Source organism: Lacerta agilis, chromosome 1 (genome assembly GCF_009819535.1).
Source record: "Lacerta agilis isolate rLacAgi1 chromosome 1, rLacAgi1.pri, whole genome shotgun sequence".
In the NCBI taxonomy this organism is placed as follows: domain Eukaryota; kingdom Metazoa; phylum Chordata; class Lepidosauria; order Squamata; family Lacertidae; genus Lacerta; species Lacerta agilis.
In genome coordinates this window covers 28,607,886-28,620,538 of record NC_046312.1, presented here as the reverse complement: position 1 = coordinate 28,620,538, position 12,653 = coordinate 28,607,886, and positions in this window count along the sequence as shown.

Sequence of the window (12,653 nt, the reverse complement as noted above, 5' to 3'; positions counted from 1 at the left end):
TGGCACCAGGTTGGAGAAAACTGGTAAAAACTAAGTGAATGGGTACAGACCACATAACCTTCAGTAATTTTGAAGATGGTTTAATCTTAGAGATATAGGGTTGTCATGGTCCTGCCAGCACAAGGATTTCTGGTTGCACAATGGGACTTCTTCACTCTCCTCTGACCACCAATCCCCTAATCTCTTCCAGTGGTTCCCTCAACCCTCCAGAGCAGATTTGGGGAGGTTGCAGGGTGCAAGGAGGGAGAGAAGGGGGGGGGGAAGTCCCACTGTGCAAGTTGAAATCCACATGGAGGTGGAAGGCATTGTGTGGATACCGTCCATAATCGCAGAGGGGGCTGAGGCCACATATTCAAAATTAATTTAATAGAACATACATCTGAGGAAAACAGTAGCAATCAACCAGAGGAGCTACTTGGTAATGCTTTAGATATTCTAGGGAGAGTGGATAGCACAGACCAGCTTCAGATTTTAGCAATATGGGGACAGCTCTGGTTCCATGCCTTTGGAACTAGCAGAAAGTGTGTGTGTGTGTGTGTGTGTGTGTGTGTGTGTGTGTGTGTAAGCATGCACTAAGCAATTATCCATTCCTGCACATAGGAGTCAAATATTTTGTAAGGTATGAACTACTGGTACAAGAATGATTCTGACAACTGTAAACCCTCAGACAACAGTAGCTTCCATGGAGTAGGCAAAGAAGTCCCCAAGTGCTAACCCTGGGATTAGTTTAGGGCAAGGCATGCAGGTAAGTGCCTTCACTAGAATAGAAGCATGACATCTGTCAACCTACCCATTTCCAGGAAGCTGTGTCACCCTACTTCTGTGCCTACCTGTAACCTGCAGTGTACTCTCCTTCCCAAAGCTTTAGATAGCTCACTGTCTTCTGCTCTGAAACACAACCCTCCCTGTGAGCCATGGAGGCAACAAATGCTGCTTGTATTCATATTCTTTTCTGGGGTCTCTGGCCTTTAGTGCAACCAGCAAGCAAACACCCAAGTTGACTGAGATCTCTTCAGATCCATGGTGCGATACCCACCACCCCTTGCACGTGAGAAAAAGGCGGGCATTACTTTGAAGTGAAAATATGAAGAAACTGCAAAACCACAAACCAACAGTATTGTTCATGCCAAATAAGGGGCGTTATTTTCTTCTCTCTTCATAACCATACTGACTCATGTGTTCAGAAGTGTCGAACACGTATTTTGAAACCTTGCTAAATCAGCTGTCAAAAAAAGGAAAGAAAGAAACCCTAAGAATGTATGTGGCTGAGGTTTTTTAGCCAATCGTGTGGTCCAAAGTCAGTCCTGCTCTGGTGACTTGATGGTTAAGAGAAGCCAAAAAGAAGCAAAGGGGGAGAGATGGGAAAGCCTGTGCAAAACTATGCAGGGTGTCATAGTCCAAGAGTGAAATAAAACAGTAACTACTCAACTATTATCTGCTCCTGAAAGAAAGAAAAAACTGTCAAATAACTAATTAAATAAATCGTATTCTTGTGGTACAGGTCATTTCGAACAAACTGAGAAATAAAACAAATGTACAAACAAATCCTGTTGAGGTTGCATTTATTGAGTAGTCCGAATCATCACTTCACCTTATCACACTGAGAGATTTGCTTTACACTATGGTGCATCCAGGTATTCATATTGTGGGTTAAAATAAACACATCGGAAGGGGAGCAAGAATGTGTGCGCTACCTTTCTTCTCCCCATCCTTGTCCCTCTTTAGAATTTGGGGGCAAACCTCTGAAGTGGGGAGCCTCCCCTTCAATTTTAACTTTGTCTAGTCCACAGATGCTTCCACACTAACCCTTTTCTATGAAATTGCTCTCCTTTGTCCACCCACTTTTTATAGATCGTCCATATATATATTTTTCCAATCACTTGCTTTCTGTGCTGCCCTCCCATGTTTTTCCAGACCTGATTTGCCATTGTTTTAAAATATTACAACATAATTGGAGATTGAGGCTGTTCAACGTGGGCCAACAAAGCAGTACCAATATTTTTCAAGGCTCCTGTGCCTGTAAACAAATCACTTCCTCTTTGTATGGTCAGCTGACTTTATTGCTTCCTGTTGACCCTAGCTGGGTGACTTGTAATTTCACCTTGAATAGCCTCTCTGCAAATTGCTCCACGTCAGAACTGCCCCTCCCCCCATGGGGTTATGTGCTTAATTACTGGTCTCCTATTTTCCCCATTTCTTTTTTAAATTGAGAAACAGAAAATAATAAATTAAGAAAAAAGATATGAGGGAATCAGTAACCAAAAGCAAAGGCCACTCCCTTATGGGAGAATAAATTAACACGGGGCAATTCATAGAGCACCTATTGAAGGAGACATTACTTAGTAATCGTCCCACTGGGAGCAATAAGAAAACAATAAAACCAGCTAAACCTGCAAGCAATAAACCTGAAGTAGCCAGGTAAGTGGCTGAGAGCAGCTTATTTGTGAGAAGATATTATAGAACCATATTCAGCCATATGAAAGGGCACAGCTAAAGCTGTATGGAACCCTAATTTTAATTCTGCTTCCTGCTACTTGCAAAAAAAGCAATGTCTTAACAGCACTGAAGAGCTCTTGTGTGGAAGCACCCCAAACATGAATTTTGTTAGCACAGCAGTGCATAATCACCTCCTGGAAATGATGCTTAGGTTTTATCCCAAACACCCAAGCTCTTCTTTTGGAGGAAAAATAAAAAGGAACATGCTCTTGAGGTTTTTCAAAGGGAGATGACAGAACTGCGCTGATAAAAGGAGCAGTTGCCTTCAATGATGGAATCCAAACACATTGCATGCTATTTGGAAGATCCCAATAAAATGCTGAGCAATGGATCAGATCCATGAATCCATGAAGCTAAACAAGGAGAAATACGGTTTTCTGGCAAAGCAAAAGGTGCCTTGGGTCCAGTAATTATGCAACATGAGGCAAAGCTAGTTATGCTACCGTTAGAAAGCCAGAAGTGCCAACTAACAGAGACACTTTGTAAGGCCACATTCACACCATGCATTTAAAGTGCTATGATGCCACTTCAAACAGTCACGGCTTCCCCAAAGAATTCTGGGAGCTAGAATTATAGAATGTCATGGACTGGCTGGATGCAGAGGAGTGGTGGGAGATACCAGCTGGGGAACACCCAAGGGAAGAAGGGTCTGAGTCAGGGGCTTGATGGTGGGATGATGATGAGTGGTCAGAGGGAGAAGAGAGCAGACTGGGAGAGGAAGAGGCTGGGGCAGAGAGCAGCCCAGAAGCAGAGGCTGGAAGCAGTGATGAGGGATGTTGCTGAATAAATTTCTCCCTCCTGCTGCAACCAGCTCCCTTCCCACCCTTGTCTCCCAGAACCAGAAGAGGTATGAAGAGGGCAGAGCAAATATAGAAATGGTGACATAGTCTCAGATTGCTTGGGAAGGACATGGGGAGGAGGGGAAAGATCTACCGGGTTGCGTTCCTGTGCTCACTAGGCCTGGCCCCTAAGTCGAATTTGTTTCCTTGAATAAAGAGTTAGCTTTAATCATGTCTTGTGATTTATTACCGACTTGCTCCTGGCTCCCGCTCCTGACACACAATCATAGAATTGTAGAGTTCGATGGGAGCACAAGGGTCAACCCTGTGCAATGCAGGGATATTTTGCCCAATGTGGGGCTCAAACCCCCAACCCTGAGATTTAGAATCTCATGCTCTACCGACTGAGCTATGTCGTTCATCCCCAGAGTTCCCTGGTGACTGGGAAGTGAGATTAATTGTTAAACCACTCTTGGAATTGTAACTCTGGGAGGGGAATGAGGATTTTCTAACAACTCTCAGCACCCTTAGCAAACCACAGCTCCCATAATTCTTTAGGAGAAGCCATGATCGTTCAAAGTGGCGCCCTAGAGCTTTAAGCATGTGGTGTGAATGTGGCTTGGGTCAATATTTTCAATTATTCTCAACAGAGACAGAATCATTAAATTCAGTAGCAACTTGTGTGGTAGAACAGAGCCACTCCCTGATACCTGGGCCATAGTTGCTTACCTACACAGGGCAGAATGGGAGCAATGCCTGAGCCACACTGTTGCAACTGTGAGGCTGTTGTTGCCAACCTGACACTCTTGCTGGTGCATTCACATGCTTTCAACTTTGCCACTGCTCTGCTGTGCCCCAGCCCCATCCAATTCAGCAGCAGTAAGGAGCAGGGCTCTGCAGGTCCGCTCCACCCTATGTACAGCCACTTTTAACTAAACCTGCAACAGAAATCCAGCATGGCCAATGGCTGCGAATGAGGGTGTGTGCGTGTAGCTTAACAGCATCTGTAGGACTGCAGGTTCCCCATCTCTGCTCCAAAGCATCTAGATCCCAGATACCCTTTTGGGTGGCAGAACAAACCTTGCGTCCTTGTGACTTTTTGGCAACTGTTCAAGACTACAAAGTTCTGGCAGGCTCATGGCTTGGCATGACATCTGATTTGAAGGCAGCTTCAGGGGGTTAAATGTTTTCAGCACTTGCAATGTATATATTTGATTTAAATTGTATTTGATTTAAATATCATTAGCCACACTGCAGTTTTGTTTGTTTGTTTTTTGTAAAACTTGAAATGTATTGAATGCTTTAATCAATAGCTAAACCTTGGGGGGAAATCCATCGCTTTCTGGTTGTAGAAACCAGATCAGGAGTCCACCTTTTACAATGATAAAAGGGCATTATATTCAGCACTCCCCATCTTACAATTCCATGGTGTCAATAGGTCCACAACAGTCAGGGCTCATGCAAGCCTTTATAACTGCTGGCCACAGTGCAACTAAACCTGCATGAATCACAATGGATGCCAGTTGCAACATGCTCCAGAACTCCTGCTGAACAGAAAAAAATGTTCACAAATAAAAAAAGAGAGTGCCTCTCTTGTGTTTTGGCCAGCACAAAACCTATGTGGTTTACCTTCTCTCTGATTACCCACAGACCATAAACCAGGGGGAATTGGATCCAGTTGATGTCCCTCACCCCCTGTGGTCCAGGAGAGGAGTGGACAGATCTGGATAGCGGAGGTGCAAGCCCAGGAGATGTGAGGAGGAAGGAACTGGAAGAGGGAGGTGTAGGCAGGTGGGCAACCCAGGTGAAGTGAGGAAGAGGGATCCAGAGGACACAGGTGCAGGCAGGTGAGCAGGCAGGTAGCCCAAGATGAGCTGCAGAGGTATGGTGAGGTCTGATTTTATTTTTAATGTGAAATGTAAATAAAGGGGCAAGGAGTTAGAATCACAGAACTGTAGAGTTGGAGGGGTTCCTAAGGATCATCTAGTCTAACCCCTTGCAATGCAGGAATATGCAGCTGCCCCATATGGGGATTGAACCTGCAACCTTGGCATTGTCAGCACCATGATCTAACCAACTGAGCTATGGAGGCTGGTGGAGTTGACAAGTGAAGCAAGTAGGGGCACAGGCCCTAACAAAAACATAAACCAGCACATAGGAAGCTACATTTTTTAAGCTGACAAAGCCACTGGCTTAGCTTCTTGGCCTCAACCGCCAGCTGCAAATCGACACTTTGCTTCCTTTCCCACCTGTCTGGGTCCCCAAAAGAGGTCTCTGTTCTCTTGAGAAAATTCCATCTTCCTGGCAGCCTCTGAATGCTAATGAAAAAGTTATATTAAGTCACGCCTACATGTAAGCTTCATATTACACCGCACTTACAATTAAAGGGACAAACAGAGAACTATGGGGGAGATATGGGGCTGGGTCACACGACAAACCTGCTTCTTCCTCACAAAGTCCCTGTGCACCTTCAAAATCAGCTCTGGAGGGTTAGGGCCACACAGATAATATCTCATAGTAGAACTTCCACTCAAATCAGCAGGAAGAAGGGAAAGGACAATGTTAGCCGCTTTGAGACTCCTTCGGGTAGTGATAAAGCGGGATATCAAATCCAAACTCTTCTTCTTCTTCTTCTACTATATTTTCCCAAAATCTGAACTATCCAATTAGCTCATACTCAGCTGTCATGCTCTGCACATATTGTATACGTACAGCTCATAGTTGCAAAGGATTTATTAATGAGTTTCCTTCAGAAGCAATGTAAGTGTAGGCAAAATTAACCAGTACCAATTTTTCTCTGTTTTTGACCTTTACAGCACAATCCTATACATGTCTACTCTGAAGTAAATCCTATTTATTTCAGTGATGCTAGTGGGTGTATAGTTGCAGCCTTACTAAGACTGATGAACAGGTTCTCATCTTATTCTGTGAACCGCCTTGAGACCTCCGGGTATAGGGCTGTATATAAAATAAATAAATACCTCTTTAACATTAGCAAAAATAAAGGGGAACAAATGAAAATATTCTAGAGGCACCACTTTTCGGAACATAGACCTAGTGTATCGAGAAGCAAAATACCTTTCTGTTGTTGTTGATTTTTAAGTTTTTCTTCTTCAAATAAGAAAAGTTCCTCCAGCCCAAAAATTTTCTGTGCCAAAAAACGAGGATTCATTAACGGCCCTTGCTTCAGTGAGTAGCCGTTGGATTTCAGCAGCTTTATCGGAACACACAAATGCGTCTCCAATGCAGAAGCAATAAAGGGAGAGCAATGATCAGATAAGAAAGAGCAAAGCTAGAGGAAAACCACTTTAGCTAAACTGGCGGCGACTGATAGAAACTAAAGCCTGTATTTAACAGCTGAGTTAAAAAAAACAAATCACATAAATGTTGTTTTCATGGGGAGATGAGGGGGGTAATTTACGCAGCCTGTCAATTAAATCGAGTGCAATACGCAGGTTATGAATAATCTTACTGGGGTGAAGAATGTTATTTTTGGACAGAAAATGATCTAAAGCCAGATTATATCATCTCCAACAATTCCATTTTCAGAGTTGTAAATTCACTTCAATTTTAATATTGAAGTCAGTCGATCCTGCAAATAATGTTTATTACCATTTACATTATTAAAGGCACACACATTAACCCAAATATAATAACATGCATGAAAGCCACTTCCGTGCCAGATATTCTAGGGAAGGTCTGGCCATTTTAACAACAGCAAAAAACGATACCCAGGAAGCAATTTTGAAATTACAATGTCATCTCTATGTTCCCTGAACATTACACAGTGAGTAACCTGGCTGAGAACAAGATGTAACGAGGGCTAACACAAAACACACACACACACACACACACTATTTATTCCCTGACTTCATTAGAATTCTCAAGTCCCGTACCTAAGATTTTGGGAGTAACAAGATGGAAATAAACCACATACATGGCTGGCTTTTAAATGAGGCAATTTTTAAATGAGGCTGCCTGCCTCAGGGGCAAGATCCATGGGGGCAGCAGATCCAACTCCCAATGGATTTCCTGCTGCTGCCATTGCTGGAGAAGTGGTTGTGGCAGCAGATTATGTGTTCCATTAAGATCTCACGGAACTCTCAAGAGATCTTATGGAAAGCCGCAGCTGCTGCTGCTTGGATTCGGCCACGGGTACCCTTCCTGCCTGCACCACCACCTGAGAAGTGAGGAGAAGTGGCAGTGGCAGAGGGCAACCAGCCCTTTCTCTGTCTCTGTACCTGCTGCCCTCAACTGCCTGGACCCAAGCCCCAAAAGAAATACAGAGGCAGGAGGTATTTGTTTGGGCCTGCCTGGTGGCCTGAGCTCTAACTGAGAGTGGGAGGAGAAGGGGTAGTAAAAAGAATGAATGTGAAAAGAGGTAGAGAAGGAAAGGAGCCAGGAGGGAAGGGGTGGCAGATAGAGGGAGTTCTGCCCACCATTGGCTGTACCCCCAGTTGACTTTTCCCTGGGTCAGTGGTTGTTAGGCTTCGGGGAAATCGGCTTCCTCCCCTGTGGCTGTAAATGAACAGATCAAACCAAAGGAATTCTTACCAGTTAGTTTCTTTAATAAGTACAGCGAAGGACAAAAGAAAGTGCCAACCCAGAATGGTGGTGCTCCCAATTAACACTTTCACCTCCTCCATCCCTATTAATCTAGGTCACTCCTATGTCTTCTAATCTGAGCTTGTACCCTCTGTGCTTTTTGTTCTGAGACTTTCTGAGCTCTTCTCGACCTTGAGCTGAACGGAGGCATGGTGTCCAGAGACTGTGAATCAGTTAACCCTCTCTCTTCCAGTGTTTCTTCTCCTAGCTGTTCCCCATCCAGTATTTCATAGCGTCTGTCTTCTGAACTATGCCCCTCTGCAAACCACTGTTCTGAATCTATACTGTCCTCCTGCTCCTGGGAAGATTCAGGAGCAGGAGCAGGGGGACGGGTGGCTCCCACCATTCCTCCTCAGTGCAGCCCTCCTCAGCACGGTCCCTGACAATGGGCCACCATATGTATAAAAAACATTCTGCACCTATGTAACATACCATTAATTTGTGCACCTTGAGATTTCCCCCTGTTTCTGCATTGGTGCCTTTCCTCCTTTTCATCTTGAAATGGTGGCAAGGGAAAGATCATGCCTGATGGGAGTAGGAAGCGCAACGTAAAGAGATCTGGTACAGCTCCTCTAAAAGGGAGGGTCACTGCTCAGGGGCAGAGCACATGATTTGCATATAAAAGCTTCCAGGTTTAATCCTGAGCATCTTCACTCAAGGCTGGGGAAGACCCCAGAGACCTGCTGTTGGTGCTGACCAGTGTTGACTGGAGTGGGGAAACTGTGGCCCTTTGGATGTTGGTGGGCTTCAATTCCCATCACCCCTAACCATTGGCCATGTTGACTGGGGCTGTTGGACGTTGCTGTCCTACAAGATCTGGAAAGTCACAGTTTCCCTGTCCCTACTGTAGACAGTGGCGAAATAGATGGACCAATGATGTTACTTGGGTATCAGGTAGCTTCCCATGTTGCTTGCCTTCAAAGTATGATTCTGCATTTCCTGTCTTCCCTGATTATTGCACCCTGGATAAAGAATTCCTTTGTGCTTAGTAAGGGCTCTGCTGTATGGACAGTGCAGTAGTGATTCTAGGGAGACTAAATCCAAATCTATGTTTGCCTTGGGCAATCCTGATTAGAAAATTTATTCACACTATAGCTCTCTCAGGGATAGGGGAGAAACTCAATTCAGTTCACATATGAAGGTAAATTTACCTAATTTGAACTTTCCAAAACAATACACTGAAACACAGCCATCCTTTGAAATTCTGAATTTTGTAATGCAACTCCCCAGTCAAGTAATGTGTGCAAAAATGCATACATTAGGGTAAAGGTTTTGTATAAATGAATACATTAGTGACAACAGCATATAGAATTGTATTATATCAGGAAAGGTGCGTTGCAAAAGGTGTATATTAAACAAAATTAGGCAAAATAAAGTGTATTGGGGGAAATTGTACTGGATGAATTCACACTAAAGTGCTAACGAAGCTTCATGACGACTGATTTTAAAAAGTCACAAAATGGTATGGAAATGTGGAGAACTGAATTTAATATGAGAAAAATGAGAAACTGGGCAAAACAGAAGGTGACAGATTAACCCATCCCTAGGCACCTAGGCACTTGACTAAGGGACCAAGGTGGCGCTGTGGGTTAAACCACAAAGTCTAGGGCTTGCTGATCAGAAGGTCAGTGGTTCAAATCCCTGCCACGGGGTGAGCTCCCGTTGCTCGGTCCCAGCTCCTGCCCACCTAGCAGTTTGAAAGCACGTCAAAGTGCAAGTAGATAAATAGGGACCGCTCCAGCGGGAAGGTAAACGGTGTTTCTGTGCGCTGCTCTGGTTCGCCAGAAGTGGCTTTGTCATGCTGGCCACATGACCCGGAAGCTGTCTGTGGACAAACACCGGCTCCCTCAGCCTATAGAGCGAGATGAGCGCCGCAACCCCAGAGTTGGACACGACTGGACCTGATGGTCAGGGGTCCCTTTACCTTTACCTTAGACACTTGACTAGGTAGTGTGGTTGCTGACCTTGAGCCAGACATCCTGGAGAGTGAAGTCAAATGCGCCTTAGAAAGCACTGCTAATAACAAGGCCAGTGGAAGTGATGATATTCCAGCTGAATTATTTAAAATTTTAAAGGATGATGCTGTTAAGGTGCTACACTCAATATGCCAGCAAGTTTTGAAAACTCAGCAGTGACCAGAGGACTGGAGAAGATCAGCCTACATCCCAATCCCAAAGAAGGGCAGTGCCAAAGAATGCTCCAACTACCGCACAATTGCGCTCATTTCACACGCTAGCAAGGTTATGCTTAAAATTCTACAAGGCAGCCTTAAGCTGGACCGAGAACTCCCAGAAGATAGCCGGAAGAAATATCAACAACCTCAGATATGCTGATGACACAACCTTGAAGGCAGAAAGTGAGGAGGAATTAAAGAATCTTTTAATGAGGGTGAAAGAGGAGAGCACAAAATATGGTCCGAAGCTCAACATAAAAAAAAACTAAGATCATGGCCACTGGTCCCATCACCTCCTGGCAAATAGAAGGGGAAGAAATGGAGGCAGTGAGAGATTTTCCTTTCTTGGGCTCCATGATCACTGCAGATGGTGACAGCAGTCACGAAATTAGAAGACGCCTGCTTCTTGGGAGGAAAGCAATGACAAACCTAAACAGCATCTTAAAAAGCAGAGATATCACCTTGCCGACAAAGGTCTGTATAGTTAAAGCTATGGTTTTCCCAGTAGTAATGTATGGAAGTGAGAGCTGGACCATAAAGAAGGCTGATTGCCGAACAATTGATGCTTTTGAATTGTGGTGCTGGAGAAGACTCTTGAGAGTCTCATGGACTGCAAAAAGATCAAACTTATCCATCCTTAAAGAAATCAGCCCTGAGTGCTCACTGGAAGGACAGATCCTGAAGTTGAGGCTCCAGTACTTTGGCCACCTCATGAGAAGAGAAGACTCCCTAGAAAAGACCCTGGTGTTGGGAAAGATGGAGGGCACAAGGAGAAGGGGACGACAGAGGACGAGATGGTTGGACAGTGTTCTCAAAGCGACTGGCATGAGTTTGGCCAAACTGCAGGAGGCAGTGAAAGATAGGCGTGCCTAGCGTGCTCTGGTCCATGGGGTCACGAAGAGTCGGACACGACTGAACAACTGAACAACAGGCACTCGACAAGTAGGTTTTTCAAGGATTTAAAAACCTATACAAGTGTCAACATAGGCCCTTAAGACTGGCAGATGTCAATGTTTAATTTAAGGCTATTTTCCCCCTTGACGCCTATGGTGGTCTGTGGCTTGACATTACTCTTCCGGGCTTGGGTTCAGTCAGTGACATCTGGCAAGCTTCGGAGGTCCTGCAGCCGTTCTTTGAGCAATTACACAGAGCGTAGCTCATCCCAGATGCTTCTCAAGAAGGATGGAGGGCTGACTACTACGATGTCAGGAGATGGAATTGCTGTGTGTAATGTATGCTGTCAGAACTGTCACAGTGGCAGGGGAAATGTATGCTCTGCTTTTATATATGGCTTTCCACATTTTCATCTCTCCCCCCCCCCCTTAAGTCTTTGCTTCAAAGCAGCTGTGGACCACCTACTGGGAGTGTGGAGCACAAGAAAAGGTTTTAGAAGATACCTAACGCAGACACAACGAGAAAGAGAGAGATGGGTGCTAATCGGAAAGTATATAAACTGGCGATGACCCTGCAGTCCCAGACAGAGAATCGGCTCGTAATTGAAGATTGTTTCAAGGGCTTCTTCTCTGCTTGGTGACACACAAGCAAACGATTTCGAACAAGCTACGGCCGTCTACATGAACACGATAAAAGCATCCTCAGGAATGTGGGGCAAGAGAGAAGAAGAAACACTTCCATGCATTAATTCACATGATAAGTAATGGATGGAGAAATCAATAGCTTCCGCCTGCATCTTCCCAGTATAAGCAAGACTCTTTCGGTGGGTTGGTGAGTGATCCTGTGAGTATGAAAAGCAGCACTTCCCACAGTGATGAAGAGAAGCTGGAAGGGCCTGGTGGAGGGCACCTTGGAAAGGTTAAGGCAGAAAAGAGGAGGAGGAAGCACACTTCTCAGCACTGAGATGGACAAAATAGCAGGGTGGCACGCAGCCTATTGGAAGCAAAGAGAGCCAAAGGGACATTCTAATTCTGGGAAAGAGTGGAGCGCTTCCTCTGTTCTGAGCACATCCCACCACAGATCGCAGGCCTCTCTCCATGCCACATCCCTCAGCTGTCCTGCTTTGCACCATCCCTGAGAGCCTCTGACTGGACAGGATGTGTCCTGGAAGTCTAACAAGCGTATTGCTTGCCTGCATAGAGGAAAAATGGGTGTGTGAGCATATGCGTAGCTGCTAGTCTACCGTACAAAGGAAAAAATTGCATTCATCATTCCTCTACCAGAGCCAGTGTGGCGTAGTGGTTAAGAGCGGTGGACTCGTAATCTGGGGAACCGGGTTCACGTCTCCGCTCCTCCACATGCAGCTGCTGGGTGACCTTGGGCTAGTCACACTTCTCTGAAGTCTCTCAGCCCCACTCACCTCACAGAGTGTTTGTTGTGGGGGAGGAAGGGAAAGGAGAATTTTAGCCGCTTTGAGACTCTTTCGGGTAGTGATAAAGCGGGATATCAAATCCAAACACTACTTCTTCTTCTTCTTCTTCTTCTTCTTCTTCTTCTTCTTCTTCTTCTTCTCACTTATGCCCAACACTCGCATGCAGCTCCCAGAAATGGCATAGAAAGGAATGTGGCCCTGAAGCTGGAAAAGGTTCTCCATATATCAAGTCCAGTGACAGCAGTACTGTAGGGGCAGATAGTTTTTAAGAGGG